The sequence below is a fragment of the Biomphalaria glabrata genome, chromosome 1 (genome assembly GCF_947242115.1).
Source record: "Biomphalaria glabrata chromosome 1, xgBioGlab47.1, whole genome shotgun sequence".
NCBI classification, from domain to species: Eukaryota; Metazoa; Mollusca; class Gastropoda; family Planorbidae; genus Biomphalaria; species Biomphalaria glabrata.
In genome coordinates, this window is record NC_074711.1 from 88,969,778 (window position 1) to 88,985,513 (window position 15,736).

A 15,736-nucleotide genomic window follows, 5' to 3' on the forward strand; every position below is an offset into this window, starting at 1 on the left:
AGGCTTTAATGTTTTTCTTAAAAAGGTTCAGTTTATGTATGTCTTTGAGAACATAATAAATATCCAACTGGCCACACGGGGAAAATTCTGGGCTGACTATTATATTTTCTTTTAAATATAGAATAATCTTAAAATTGAATTTGGCTTACGTCTTCTTAAATTGAACACGTTATTAACGGGAATTCCCACACTTGACTCAAATGTTTCTTGGTGTTAAATAGATAGACTTCATGAACATTTGGAGTGAAGGCTTCAGTAGAAAATTATTTTTCCCAAACTTGGGAAATGGATTGACTATAACAAAATTTAATATAATACTCTGAAAGACACAAAGATAAAGGCACATTTCTCGTCCCATATGCTAGGACAAATTTGTACAAATACTCCTTCTTCCGTAGTGCTATTAGAGCATGGAATGGGTTGCCTGAGATAGCCAGGAAAACCAGTGCCTTGGCAGAATTTAAGTCATTGGTTAATATGCATGACTAAATGCATGACGCGTAGGACGTAATCATCTTCTTTTTTGAAGTAACGTCTGAATTATATAAGTTAAAATAAGAAAAGATAATCTCAGATAGAGGATTACTGATCTGAACTGCCTGGTCTGGAAACCACTGCGCGGTTCATCTCAGGTGGAGGATTACTGATCTGAACAGCCTGATCTGGAAACCACTGCGCGGTTCATCTCAGATAGAGGATTACTGATCTGAACAGCCTGATCTGGAAACCACTGCGCGGTTCATCTCAGATAGAGGATTACTGATCTGAACAGCCTGATCTGGAAACCACTGCGCGGTTCATCTCAGATAGAGGATTACTGATCTGAACAGCCTGATCTGGAAACCACTGCGCGGTTCATCTCAGGTAGAGGATTACTGATCTGAACAGCCTGATCTGGAAACCACTGCGCGGTTCATCTCAGGTAGAGGATTACTGATCTGAACAGCCTGATCTGGAAACCACTGCGCGGTTCATCTCAGATAGAGGATTACTGATCTGAACAGCCTGATCTGGAAACCACTGCGCGGTTCATCTCAGATAGAGGATTACTGATCTGAACTGCCTGGTCTGGAAACCACTGCGCGGTTCATCTCAGATAGAGGATTACTGATCTGAACAGCCTGATCTGGAAACCACTGCGCGGTTCATCTCAGATAGAGGATTACTGATCTGAACAGCCTGATCTGGAAACCACTGCGCGGTTCATCTCAGATAGAGGATTACTGATCTGAACAGCCTGATCTAGAAACCACTGCGCGGTTCATCTCAGATAGAGGATTACTGATCTGAACAGCCTGGTCTGGAAACCACTGCGCGGTTCATCTCAGATAGAGGATTACTGATCTGAACAGCCTGATCTGGAAACCACTGCGCGGTTCATCTCAGATAGAGGATTACTGATCTGAACTGCCTGGTCTGGAAACCACTGCGCGGTTCATCTCAGATAGAGGATTACTGATCTGAACAGCCTGATCTAGAAACCACTGCGCGGTTCATCTCAGATAGAGGATTACTGATCTGAACAGCCTGGTCTGGAAACCACTGCGCGGTTCATCTCAGATAGAGGATTACTGATCTGAACAGCCTGATCTAGAAACCACTGCGCAGCTCATCTCAGATAGAGGATTACTGATCTGAACTGACATGTAAAATAAGAACGAAGAAGAGAAAAGATGAAGAAGAAGTAGCATCTTAGACAAAAGGCGACATGTTGGTGGAAATCTTAACACCCATTTCACGATCGTTATAGAAATTATTCTTAAAAATACTTAATAATAAAAATGCAATACTACCTTAACATAAAAAATCAGCATACTTAATGAGGGGCATCACGTATCCCATTCAAACTCTTCCCGTATCTCTGAGGGGTAAGCGTACCCCACTTTGGGAAACACTGCTGAGTAGAAGAACGTGATAGTGGAAAGCTCACTGGGAAAGACTCCTTGCACTATTGAGGCATTAAAAGAACGAACTTGAATAAGAAAATATCGAGACCACCATCAGATTCATGCAGGCGGAATCCATTTTTTTTTTTTTTTAAATTTTGTGTAATGTGTTCTTTGTTTTGTCTACAGTTTAGACGTTTCATGAATTTTTATTTAAAAAAATGAATACATTAAAGAAGCGAAAACATTTTTGAAATACTTTGATGATGAAGTTTTTTGGTGGAGATTTGGATGTTGGTGGTAATGGAAGTAGACATCTGTTTCTGTGTCCTTCTCTTCTTATTTATTTCTGTTTAACCTTTTTTTTCTTCTTTTTTTCTCTTCTTTTGATTTTTAACTCTACATTTAACTCTACATTTAACTCTACTTTTCCCATTTCTACCTTTCTGTCATTCAACTCTCTATTTCTTTCTCTCCTTCTCTTTCTTTCTCTTATCAACTCTCTATTTCTTTCTCTCCTTCTCTTTCTTTCTCTTATCAACTCTCTATTTCTTTCTCTCCTTCTCTTTTTTTCTCTTATCAACTCTCTACTTCTTTCTCTCCTTCTCTTTATTTCTCTGTTCAACTCTCTATTTTTTTCTCTCCTTCTCTTTCTTTCTCTTATCAACTCTCTATTTCTTTCTCTCATTCTCTTTCTTTCTCTTATCAACTCTCTATTTCTTTCTCTCATTCAACTCTATCTTTTTGCTCTCATTCTCTTATTCTCTTTCTTTCTCTCATTCTTTTTCTTTCTCTCATTCTCTTGCATTCACTGATTTTACTCTTCCTCTCATTCAATTCTTCCTCTCATTCAATTCGTTCTCTCATTTTCTTTCTTTCCATCATTCTTTCTTTCTCTAATTCAACATTCTCTCTCTCTGTTTCTCACTCACTTCATTTATCTCATTTAACTTTTTTCTTTCTCTCATTCATGTCTCTTTATTCTTTTTTTTTCTCTCTCTCTCTTCTCTCTTTCACTTTCCTTCTTCACTCTCTCTCTCTCTCTCTCTCTCTCTCTTGCTCTTTCGAGACTCTCCCACACTAACAATTTCTTGCTTTTTCTTTCCCAACCTCCTTCCACAATCTTTCCCTAAATCTTTCCACATACGCCTCTCAGAATTGTTTCCTTTAAAATCACGTGGGTTTTTTTTTTTTATGTTTATCCAAACGAGAAGTGAAAAAAAAATAAAAATCTTAAAACCAAATAAAATTAACTTCATTAAAACGATCTCTGTTATTCTTCTTTTAAATTAGTTTACGCTAAACAAAAACTCTATTAAAAATGAGTCCATGTTAAGAGGTAAGAACCAGCAGAACCAGCGTTGGGTACAACATAAGCCTGCCGGTGAAACCATCGACTCCTATCCTTCAGGATCCATCACACTCTTCACAGAGAGATGCTTGATGAGGTTATGAGAGCCGAGTAGGAAGCGGCGATACGACTTCCTGTCACTACTGACGGTGACGAACTGATTGGCTCATGGTGAAAAAAAGTGATGGGTCCATGGTGAAAAAAGTGATGGGCCCATGGTGAAAAAAAAGTGATGGGCCCATGGTGAAAAAAAGTGATTATCCCATGGTGAAAAAAAGTAATTGGCCCATGGTGAAAAAAAGTTATTGGCCCATGGTGAAAAAAGTGATGGGCCATGGTGAAAAAAGTGATGGGCCTTGGTGAAAAAAGTGATGTGCCTTGGTGAAAAAAAGTGATGGGCCTTGGTGAAAAAAGTGATGGGCCTTGGTGAAAAAAAGTGATGGGCCTTGGTGAAAAAAGTGATGGGCCTTGGTGAAAAAAGTGATGGGCCTTGGTGAAAAAAGTGATGGGTCTTGGTGAAAAAAGTGATGGGCCTTGGTGAAAAAAGTGATGGGTCTTGGTGAAAAAAGTGATGGGCCTTGGTGAAAAAAGTGATGGGCCTTGGTGAAAAAAGTGATGGGCCCATGCTTAGAAAAGTGCAGACTGAAAGGCAGAAATTAATGCGAGGATTGTGGATTCCAGCCAACGGCTGTTTGGTCGGTAACCAGTAAGCCAATCGTTTAGCAAAGTCCGCTCGTCTCATTGTAACTATGGCACATTTTAACTTGAAGTAGATGACCTCTAAACGAGGAGAGCTGTCGTGAAGGCCGCGAGACATACGTTTGAGCCCCCCCCCCTCTCAAAAAAGCCCTTGTTGAAGACAGGGGTAGAAATCGCAACAAAAAGTTGAATAGACTACCTCAGGACGACAGCTTTGTCTGCATGACCTGTGGAAAAATATGTAGGTCTGATGTGGCTTTGCTTAGTCATGTGAAACACTGCTCTTACCTTTAAAATCGGACAATGCCATTGTTGAAATTGTAGTCTACGTATCCCAGAAGCGCCAGGCTTTGGAAGGCGGTCCCAGCGGACCCCACCTTGAACCGCCCCTGACTAGTCATTTCACATACGCACTACTTTACAAACAAATACAACCCCATTAAAATATATACAACTGAATTGCAACAATCTTGGATTGACTAAAGAATTATTCCTTTTGTTCACTATATAGTATGAATCATTATTTACACAATACTCTCAGATCTTATAAAGTAGAATGTAAGAAGAATGTATGTATGTATGTAGCCTATGTTTGTATGTATGTATGTATGTATGTATGTATGTATGTATGTATGTATGTATGTATGTATGTATGTATGTATGTATGTATGTATGTATGTATCTATGTATGAATGTCCCGCATAGAAATCAAAACCATATGACCAATCTTGATAAACTTTACATAAATGTTCCTTTAATTATGGCGTAGATCGTAGTGTATTTTCAATGTCCCTCCCACAACTGGAAGGCCATTAAAATATTAAAAAAAAAAACTAATTTTATCACTATTAAAGAACGAAACTTTTCGACAAATCGGGTAAACCCGTTTTCATAGTATTTTATATTACATATCAATCTGTCGGCAAAACTGGTAAATCCATTTTCACACTCTACTTTCGTTTTCGTGGCAAAATAAAAACAAATGTTAAAGGAACATTCGCCAAGTTTGACATAGATCTAAATCCAATTCACTAGATCAGTAAAACGGAAACTAAGGCCTGCAGGCCGCGGGTCATATATCCGGCTAGTAATGTATAAAATTTGCTAACCCGACACAGATGCATATCTCCAATTAAATAGAGAACATTTCAGGTCTGCCAACGTTGTCAAGATAATACTGTGATTTCAATAAAAAAAAGGTAACTAGGCACTGACCTAGATATCTAGAATGTAAAGACGCAGCACAAAAAAATGATGAAGACAAATCCTTTTTGCAATTTACCCCGTTTTACGAAAGTGAAATGAAGATGTGTAAATTTTACCTGGCGCTAAATTCAACCAGTCAGGATTACGTCACAGGAGACTACATCAAAATCGGAACAAGAAATCTTTTAAATTTTTCTTTCCAGATTTCTCTGTCGTCTGCGTTAAGTTTTATGCTGAAAACTTATTCCGACATGTTAAGAAATATTGAAATCGCTCTTTCTCTCCTGTTTGTGACGTCACCGATTCAGCGCGAGCTATGCTAAATATAGAGCTATGACGATACGTAGGGGAAATAGAACTCTTCTTTTATAAGTAAAGAAGGAAGAGTGATATACAAGGTAGTTAGCCCAGTCGACAAATGGACGCAGGGCCGGTCCTACAGATTGCGGGGCCCTATGCGAAACGGATTGCGCGGGGCCCAGTCTCGTTGGGATAAGGATAATATGTGAAAATTAAGATTTTGTTGTTTTTTTTTTTAAATTGTCAATGCATTTTTTTCATACTTTAGTAAGTACAAAATCACTGACAAATTAACTTTACGAGCCATCTACAGTAGATAGTAGTTTTTCAACAAAAAGCTGATAAACATTCAGATCTGCCTTTAAGATTTACAGTCGACTAGCAAAATATAGCTTTTGTTTTTTTTTTTAGTGGTCGAGATAAATTTAGATCTATTTTGTATGCCAGGGACTATAAAAGTAAATTAAGTATTTGAACTTCTTGTTTTGGTTAAAAAGTGACTTATTCAATGAAAGCTGACAATGCCTTTTTTTTTTTTGTATCCCGAGTAGGATTGGCGTTTTCCATACTAAATGAAACCCCGAAATGACTTGCATACGTTTACAGAAGATTTTAATAATTTTAGGACATTTTTGTGACTTTTTCGTATATTTTGCAATTTCAGGGAAATTCCCCTAACCCTTTAATAATACGTAAAAATGGCTTAATTTAATAATTTACACCTAGAATTTGCGCGGGGCGTAAAACTGTGCGGGGCCCACTGCAGCCGCATAAGTTGCAGTGGCCTAAGACCGGCTTTGAGTGTACGTGTAATGGAGTGGACGAAGGTAGATTTTTAATTATATAAAGTTATGCAATCTTCTTGTGACCAATTTTAAGCTCACAATGTACACTATACGTACCACTATTTTCCACAACAATTTAGCTTCCATACTTTCACTTGAGTCGTATTATTTCCTTAATCTAATTACACTTCAGTGTAATAGATAAAAACATTCCTAATTAAACATGACCTTACGAATTGTGTTAGATATTACATATTAGATATTACATCTTTTCCTGAACATACGATATATACAGGTACGCGACGATTCGGAGCAGCCATCCTTACGGGCCGCTTTGACGAAATTAGAAAAAAAAAAAGCTAGAAGAAAACTATTGTAATAAGCATATTTTAATTATGCATGAACTATTCTATAGAATACATTCGACACCTCCCCTCCCCCAGCCCCCATCACCCTTTGCTCAGAGAAAAGCTTCAATAAGGGCCTTTGGCTTTTTCATGAATAGATTTTGCGACCTATCATTGGCTAGATTCCTACATGAGAACACGATATTGACATTCTCTCCCTACCCCTAAATTATAGGCGAAGTGTGCAAAAACAGCATCCACCGGTTTGCTTGGTTTTTGTTGGGGTTTTTTTTTTTAAAGAAAAAAAAAACGTAGATTTAGTAAACCATTTATTATGAGAACAGCCAAAATTGCATGTATTCTTCTTTTCTGTCATTGTTTTTACAAAGATTATGTGAAAATCTGTCTGTCTGGTCAAATGTTTGTGCACGTTATTTCTCATACACCCAATCTCGGATTAAGCTGAAATTTTGCAAAATTCTTTATTTTACCTGACAACATGAGAATCAATAAAACAACAATTAACTGATTTGTTAATTACGTATTGGTAATGAATTATTTTGTTTGTATCTGAAACAAAGGTAAAAAAAAAATAGTACTTGACAGATGTGGTGGTATAAGTTGGATTAGTCCCCCTTGATGACTCTTAAAAAAGCGATCACGTAAACATTCACTGTAATACAGACTTCCTCCCACAACTGGTCCCAACAACTGATAGGATCATAGCGCATTGAGAAAGCTGAACAGACCAACAATCGGTAAAAATATTTCTAATCGCACAGATTTATTATTTCTAGGTCAGTCATACACATGACTTATCAAAACTAATTGATACAATCACACTTAATAAAAGCTTTGTTTTTTTGTTGTTTGTTTTTTTTTCTGTTTTTCTTGATTTGTTTTTAAACACTAATAAAACCCACAAGCAATAGAATATTAGACTGCAAGAATAATGGACCTCTATCACCAATCGTAAACAAACAACATTTAGCTAAGTGATTCTCTATCTCTTCTATACAAATTACGCAATACACACAGGCTGTCATGTGACAGTTTTTTATTTTTCATTGTTTTTGTCAATATTATCACGTGGCTAAATGTTGTTTGTTTACGATTGGTGAATGAGGTCACACACTAAATTTAAATCCGAAATCTAATGTACAAACAATGCTGTTTTTATCAATATTATGACGTAGTTAAATATGTGTGTACTATTGGTGAATGAGGTCACACACTAAATTTAAATCCGAAATCTAATGTACAAACAATGCTGTTTTTATCAATATTATCACGTGGCTAAATATATGTGTACGATTGGTGAATGAGGTCACACACTAAATTTAGATCCGAAATCTAATGTACAAACAATGCTGTTTTTATCAATATTATCACGTGGCTAAATATATGTGTACGATTGGTGAATGAGGTCACACACTAAATTTAAATCCGAAATCTAATGTACAAACAATGCTGTTTTTATCAATATTATCACGTGGCAAAGTATGTCGGTACGATTGGTGAATGAGGTCACACACTAAATTTAAATCCGAAATCTAATGTACAAACAATGCTGTTTTTATCAATATTATCACGTGCCAAAATATATGAGTACGATTAGTGAATGAGGTTACACACTAAATTTAAATCCGAAATCTAACGGACAATGTTTTTACATCAGACAAAAGAATATAAACATTGTAACACTGCCACACATACAAAACATAGATAGCTGTAACTAGGGCCTGCTCTAACGGAGGGCATGCGGGGCTACAGCCCGTGTAATCCACAAGAAAAGGACAAAAGAGAAAAAGATCTATCTGAATTTCGATGGGCCAGAAACTTTTAATTATTTTTTGTCAAACTTTTATGTTACATTTGTACGGCTGACAAAAAATATCGCGATTTTGAAGCGTACGCTTGTGGCATGCTTGGAATAAGTAAATACATCTCCGGATCTACGACAGTGCGTCTACCAAGGACCCTACCCTCCAGAAACTCAAAATGATAAACATTTTAAAACTAAAATATGCTTATTAGATAAATGGAGATAACATTTAGAAGATTTCTATTTCATTCTTCTAAAATATAGCATGCTGTTAGATATAAGTATTTTCATTCATAAATGAATCTTTGTTAAAACTTTCGAGCCTCCACAAAACCGGCCCCTAGACCCACCTATACTTTAATCCGCCTCATTTTTTTTAAAAGGCAAAATAAATTTAACATTAAAAAAAAAAACTCACCGATTCACCATTATCATTCTGTTTACAGACTTTTCGCCGAAGCACAATCCAGTTGTAAAGTTCCCTTTTCCGATCTTGTGATTTATAAGGCAGATGATGTTAAGGTCATCCATTTCTTTGGCCAAAGAATAACAAGCAGGGTGTCATGTGGCCAGCACAACGACCAACCGCCTTTACCCAAGTAAAATCAGGTACCTTTTAGAGTTGGGTGTTCGAACCCAGGACCCAAGGTTCGGAAGCCAAGCGCTTAACCGCTCAGCCTCAGTGTTGTAATGAGTCATTAATCCTAGTGCTATTAGAGCATGGAATGGGTTGCCTGAGCTAGCCAGGAAAACCAGTGACTTGGCAGAATTTAAGTCATTGGTTACTTTGCATGACTGAATGCATGACGCGTAGGACGTAATCATCATCATTTTTGAAGTAACGTCTGTATCATATAAGATAAGATAAGATAAGTAAAAGAAATACTATTACAATGCTCCAAATCGAATTCACATACACAAAAACAAAACAATCCTCAATCTCTCAATCATCAATCTTTCAATCATCAATCTCTCAATCATCAATCTTTCAATCATCAATCTTTCAATCATCAATCTTTCAATCATCAATCTTTCAATCATCAATCTTTCAATCATCAATCTTTCAATCATCAATCTTTCAATCATCAATCTCTCAATCCTCAATCTTTCAATCATCAATCTCTCATTGTCCCATAACACACTAACACACTTGGTGAGGTCATTTGCGCCCTGTACAATAAACAAAAATTACACAGCCTCTCACGGGCGAACATGTTTAGTAATGGGAGAACAGGTTTAAAACAATGTGTAATGTGTCTCAACCAAAAAGTTCCTCGCCAAAAACGGTGACGCCAAAACGGGTGTGTTTCGATAAATATATCATAAAAGCGGTTATTCAAAAAACTTCAGCAAAACAAGACTTAACTGTGTATGTTTGGACAAGCATATCAATGGTATAACTTGGACTATGTGATTCTCATGCTAGCGCAGTGCTTGTCGTGTGTATAGAACATGGTTCGAGACCCGTCAAACAAGTCCAGGTGGTCAAGGTGTGTTGTTTATAAATGTGTTCTATTGTACCGAGACCCAATCTATAACGAATGACCTGGATTGTACTTTCCAACGTGTAGTGGTAAATAATATGTCCCTACACGCTAGGCCTACAATATATAGCGCAAATTCAATTAAGGATTTATTCAAGAGGTTCTAAATGTGTGTTCGTGTCCTGTGCTGTGGATAATATCATATCGTTTTGGTAAGTACTTAATTTCTCGTCCAGTGTCTGATTAGGGTCGAGATTGCGCCCATTTCTGACGCTTTGACCAACTCAGGGGCCATGAATGAGAGACTGCCTCTTTAACGACCCCTTTGTCCTTAGCCATTAACTAGATAATCATTTAATCATATCCTTTTCCATAAGACATGACACCTTGAGCCAACATCGTTATCTCCTTCTCCTATTCGAAGGTCGGAGACCGAGCACACGAAGGGTTCCTCCGTGTTCCTATAATGTACCGCTATGGCACTGGTTAGCGAACCTATCTTACGTGTAATGTACCTTAGCTAGAACGTGCTGCGGGAGCCCAGTGAGGGAGCGCTCTTCGCCAGTTAGCCTACGTTTTTCCCAACACACCTCGTATTTGCGTCAATTTTGTTATTGTACAGTAGTTATACTGAGGTTGTCAATTGTAGTCAACCTGAATTTCCATTTGATTGGATCAATAAAAATGATCTTATCTTATCTTAAAGGGGTTGTAAAAGTATATTAATGGACGTTATTTTCTCTTATTAGTTTTGCACTGTGGTTTAATAGGTAAATGCTCCACTCCTGTGTCCCCAAGACCCACCATTTACCACTTACCACATCAGCCAGGTACAGTTTCTTTCCCTTGTTTGAGATACCAAACAAAATATTTAATTACCAGTAGTACCACTAACCACATCAGCCAAGTACAGTTTCTTTCCCTTGTTTGAGATACCAAACAAAATATTTAATTACCAGTAGTACCACTAACCACATCAGCCAAGTACAGTTTCTTTCCCTTGTTTGAGATACCAAACAAAATATCTAATTACTAGTAGTACCACTTACCACATCAGTCATGTACAGTTTCTTTCCCTTGTTTGAGATACCAAACAAAATATTTAATTACCAGTAGTACCACTAACCACATCAGCCAAGTACAGTTTCTTTCCCTTGTTTGAGATACCAAACAAAATATCTAATTACCAGTAGTACCACTTACCACATCAGTCATGTACAGTTTCTTTCCCTTGTTTGAGATACCAAACAAAATATTTAATTACCAGTAGTACCACTAACCACATCAGTCATGTACAGTTTCTTTCCCTTGTTTGAGATACCAAAAAAAATATTTAATTACCAGTAGTACCACTAACCACATCAGCCAGGTACAGTTTCATCCTCTTCTTTGAGATACCAAACAAAATATTTAATTACCAGTAGTACCACTAACCACATCAGTCATGTACAGTTTCATCCTCTTCTTTGAGATACCAAACAAAATATTTAATTACCAGTAGTTAATTAACTAATTGGTTAATTTTTTTGTATTGATTCTTGTATTATCATGTTAAATAAATAATCGCGCGAAATTTCAGCTTGATCCTAAATTGGGTGTTGGAGAACTAGCGTGTACAAACTTTTTACCAGACAGACAGACAGACAGACTTGATATAAGCTTTTTCGAAACTTCACTGACTTCAATGTGTATACGAGACTCGATGACATGGTAGATCCACGTAGTACGCACTTTTTTTATTTCGATAAATATCTGTAACTGTGAGGTGGTCACACCTGGTCATTTGTACCTTAGCGAACTGACCACTCCATATGTCCCTAAGAGAGTCCTGCGCTCCATGGACTCAGTGCTTCTACTTGTGTCCCTTTTTCCCCACAAACATTACGGTCAGTGTTGTTGTTGTTGTTTTTTTACAATACCGCTATTCATGTCACTTCTTCATAGAGGAACCTGGGTGGGTGGGAGGACAACTGATCTCAAAACAGCTCTGACAATTTTCCTAGAAATTTAACATCTGGTGTATATCGCTGAGAAAAGAATTACTAGCTCTTTGGCCACACAGGGGAAACTCTAGTCTGATTATCATTTTTCAAGTAAAAAAAATAAATTTAAATTTGGCTAGAGATTTAGATATAGGTCTAGGACCAATATCGATTTTGAAAGGACTATCGCGCTCTTAAAAGGACTTTCCGAATGTAAGGCTTTATTAATTCAAGTGTTTAATAAGTTAATGTTCAGGTAATTTTTCTGCATTGCCTTCAAAGTCTAGATCCTATCTTATCTTATATAATACAGACAATACTTCAAAACATTTTGTAGCAAAATATGTAGGTCACAGCTGGGGCTGCGCAGCCACGGGAAATACTGCACTCATCACTAATCTTCGGACTCGAAGACAAGCCTTATTATTATTACTTCAAAAAAGAAGATCATTACGTCCTACGCGTTTTGCATCTAGTCATGCATATTAACCAATGACCTAAATTCTGCCAAGTCAATGGTTTTCCTGGCTAGCTCAGGCAACCTATTCCATGCTCTAATAGCACTAGGGAAGAAGGAGTATTTGTACAACTTTGTCCTAGCATATGGAACGAGGAATGTTCCTTTATCTTTGTGTCTTTCTGAGTATTTTATTAGATTTTGTTTTTGTATTTGAAGATTATGGTTCAGTGTTTTATGTATAATTGCTACTTTACTTTTGAGTCTTCTGTCCTGAAGGCTTTCTAAATTTAGTCATTTTACTAAAGGTGTTACTCTAGTCAAATGTGAATATTCGTTTTAAATGAATCTCTTATTAAAATATTTCCCGATATTACCTCACATGTTGATTTTGGATTTGATCTCATAGCATTTTGAGCCCGCATTATGTTTAACAGTTCTTTATACAAGAAATACACAATAAATCATTATTAATTATTATTAATATGTTGAAATGCTAAACATCTAAAACATTTATTGTTTATTTAAGTACATATGTATATGTATGCACATATGTATACACCCGATTTACAATGTAATTGTTATTCGATAGTTCTGTCGAATCTAATTGTTATATATGGGAATATGAGACAAATCAGATTTTGTCTGTAACGTAATAGAATATGAGTGTACTGCTAACCAACAGGAGGTCAACTCAAGTTTGTGTACACCCAAACTCTATTATCTTTCTTAAAGCTATATTTTAACATTTAAAAAATGTGAGTAAGATCACAATGTTTACAGTTGGAATTATTTCTACTGTCTGTCGGACTAGATCTCATTACGACACCTGCATTTATTAAATTTTTTTAACATGTCAGAAAAATTGGAAAACAAAACAGGGCGAGCTATGAGTTTGTTGATATGTTCTTATCTCTGTAGCACAAATAATGCCAAGCGATATAACTAAACATAATGATATTAGGAAGATAAAGTTAAAAGCTCTTGAAGTCTGCAGCAAGAGAGAGAGATTGGGTAGAACAAATATTTATTTTTGTTTACTATTCCTGGGGAATTGTCTCCCTTGAGTTTTGTTTATTGAGAAGAATGTCTATGACGCAGAGACCGACAGCTTGTAAATAATCTTATTAGTGGAAACCATTAGAATGTTTATCTAAACATCAATAATTCTTTGGTGTCTGTCCGTCTGTCTGTCAAAGTTAACGAACAGTTTAAGTAGGTTTATTTATCGTTCAAGATAGACGTACTCATGACTTCTTGCTACTTTAACCTTCTCTAAGCCCTAGAGCAGCGGTTCTCAACCTTTTATGGTCGTCGACCCCTTTTAGAATCCTCCACTCTGCCGCGACCCCCTAACACACACACACACACAGCAATAGAAGAGTAGACAAAAAAACAATCCCTATTTTCGATGGTCTTAGGCGACCCCTGGCAAATTGTCAATCGACCCCCAAGGGGGTCGCGATCCACAGGCTGAGAACCCCTGCCCTAGGGCTTAGAGAAGGTTAAAGTAGCAAGAAGTCATGAGTACGTCTATCTTGTTCATTGTAATGTCCTTTGGCTAGTTTAGACTGGTTGATTGAAATAGTATTGGATTTGCATAGCACATTCGCCTGTCTGACTACGTCACTACTTTTACCGTCGCTAAAACAAAAACAATACACAACATATTTAATATTATTTATCTACGAAACTAATATACTCTCTAAACTAAACTGGGTCACTACACTTCTGAACGTAGCCATGCCTTTTAATGCCACTTTCTCTTGCTGCTTCGTTGAGTCCTGAGAAAATCTACATGAATTTGTTTCATGACATGGCTTATTCCATTAAACAATTTTCACGACCTAGGCTTGATTGTTTGTTTTACATGTTTCGGATGTTCCTTCAGAGTTGAAGATAATTACTTCCTAGTCCAAGCCTCCCGCAGGACGACGGGGGATGGGAGCGGGCAGGGTTTGAACCCTGGACCATCGATAAATCTGAACGTCAGTCCAGCGCGCAAACCGCACGACCAGGCAGCCATCCGGCTTAGTTTGGACTTGTGTGTGTTTGTCCTAGAATGTTGAAATATATAGCAATTGTGTTTAAGAAATATTACTTGATGTGAAGTACATCTTTATGTAACTAATAGCTATGTTTTACTTGGCTAAATACTCTACCAAGCTGATCGAGTGCTATAATTAGAATAATTAAACTTTATTCCATGTGACATTATACCAAGCATTTTAGATATTATAAAATATATCATCTAAAAACTATACCAATCATCAGTAGTTTAAGGACGATTCCTCCTTTCTGCAACAGATAACAAATTATTAGAGCGATTAATTCTCTCTTATTAACTAAAGAATTATAGAGTTAAAGAAATTAGATATTTTTCACCCAGCTCAATCACTATCCTCTCTCGAGAAAAATATTTTGGTTAAAAGCTTATATAAATCTACTGTGTGTAAATAAATTTTAGTTTGGGGATACAAATCTAGGCATGCTAACATTAAAAATAGAATATAATTGAGTACTGGATGTATTGATGATTCTGTTAAGGTGATACGAATCAGGGCACGGCAACATTCAAAGACGATATTCTAGTCAAGTCTATGGTAGTATATTGGATCTATTGATGATTCAAATCCAAACAATTTATGATTCAAATCCAAACAATTTATGATTCAAATCCAAACAATTTATGATTCAAATCCAAACAATTTATGATTAAAATCCAAACAATTTATGATTCAAATCCAAACAATTTATGATTCAAATCCAAACAATTTATGATTCAAATCCAAACAATTTATGATTCAAATCCAAACAATTTATGATTCAAATCCAAACAATTTATGATTCAAATCCAAACATGTTAACATGAAAATACAGCAGTTTACACTTGAATATTGGATGTAGATATATGGTATAGGTACTAAAGAAGATTTGAGTTTGGTGATAGGCTCATATATCCAGACCTCGAAGACGGTGCGTAAAATTTCCTGAACATCTATTGATTAACGTCACTCATCTTCTTTTTTGAAATAACGTTTGTATAAGATAAGACAAGATAAGATAATGAATGCATTCGGGAATACTCGTTGGTGTATGTGTATTCAAGATGTAGATCTAGACCTCCATACCAAATTTAATTTTAAAGATTTTTATAGTTTGAAAATCATAATGGTCAAACCAGAGTTTTCCCAAATTTAGCCAATTAGCTCGTAATTCTTTTGCCAAAGAAATACGTTTACTATCTAATTTCTATGAAAATTGTTGGAGCCGTTTTCGAGATCCGTGTCCAAGAGGATTCCAGGCTTTGCCCATGTAGAGTTTTTAAGCTGATAAAAGGAATTCTAAAAAAATGGTGTTGTCCTAGTTAAAAAAGATATTGTCTAAACATATTGCGATCTCTCCGGCACACAG

The 15,736-nt window shown here is 36.5% G+C and overlaps 1 protein-coding gene across 3 annotated transcripts in view; it reads left to right on the top strand.

Annotated features, from left to right (window-relative positions):
* The window catches only part of LOC106073993 (neuronal acetylcholine receptor subunit alpha-10-like), a 204,246-nt gene that overhangs the window by 36,299 nt on the left and 152,211 nt on the right, over nt 1-15,736 (top strand). Inside the window, exon 1 of one of the 3 annotated variants that reach the window (XM_056018431.1) lies at nt 9,903-10,095. The exons of the other annotated variants lie outside the window; for them this stretch is intronic. The gene's annotated coding sequence lies outside the window, so the exon portion shown is untranslated. Of the gene's footprint in view, nt 1-9,902; nt 10,096-15,736 lie in introns of those variants that run through there. 3 annotated transcript variants of the gene reach the window in all.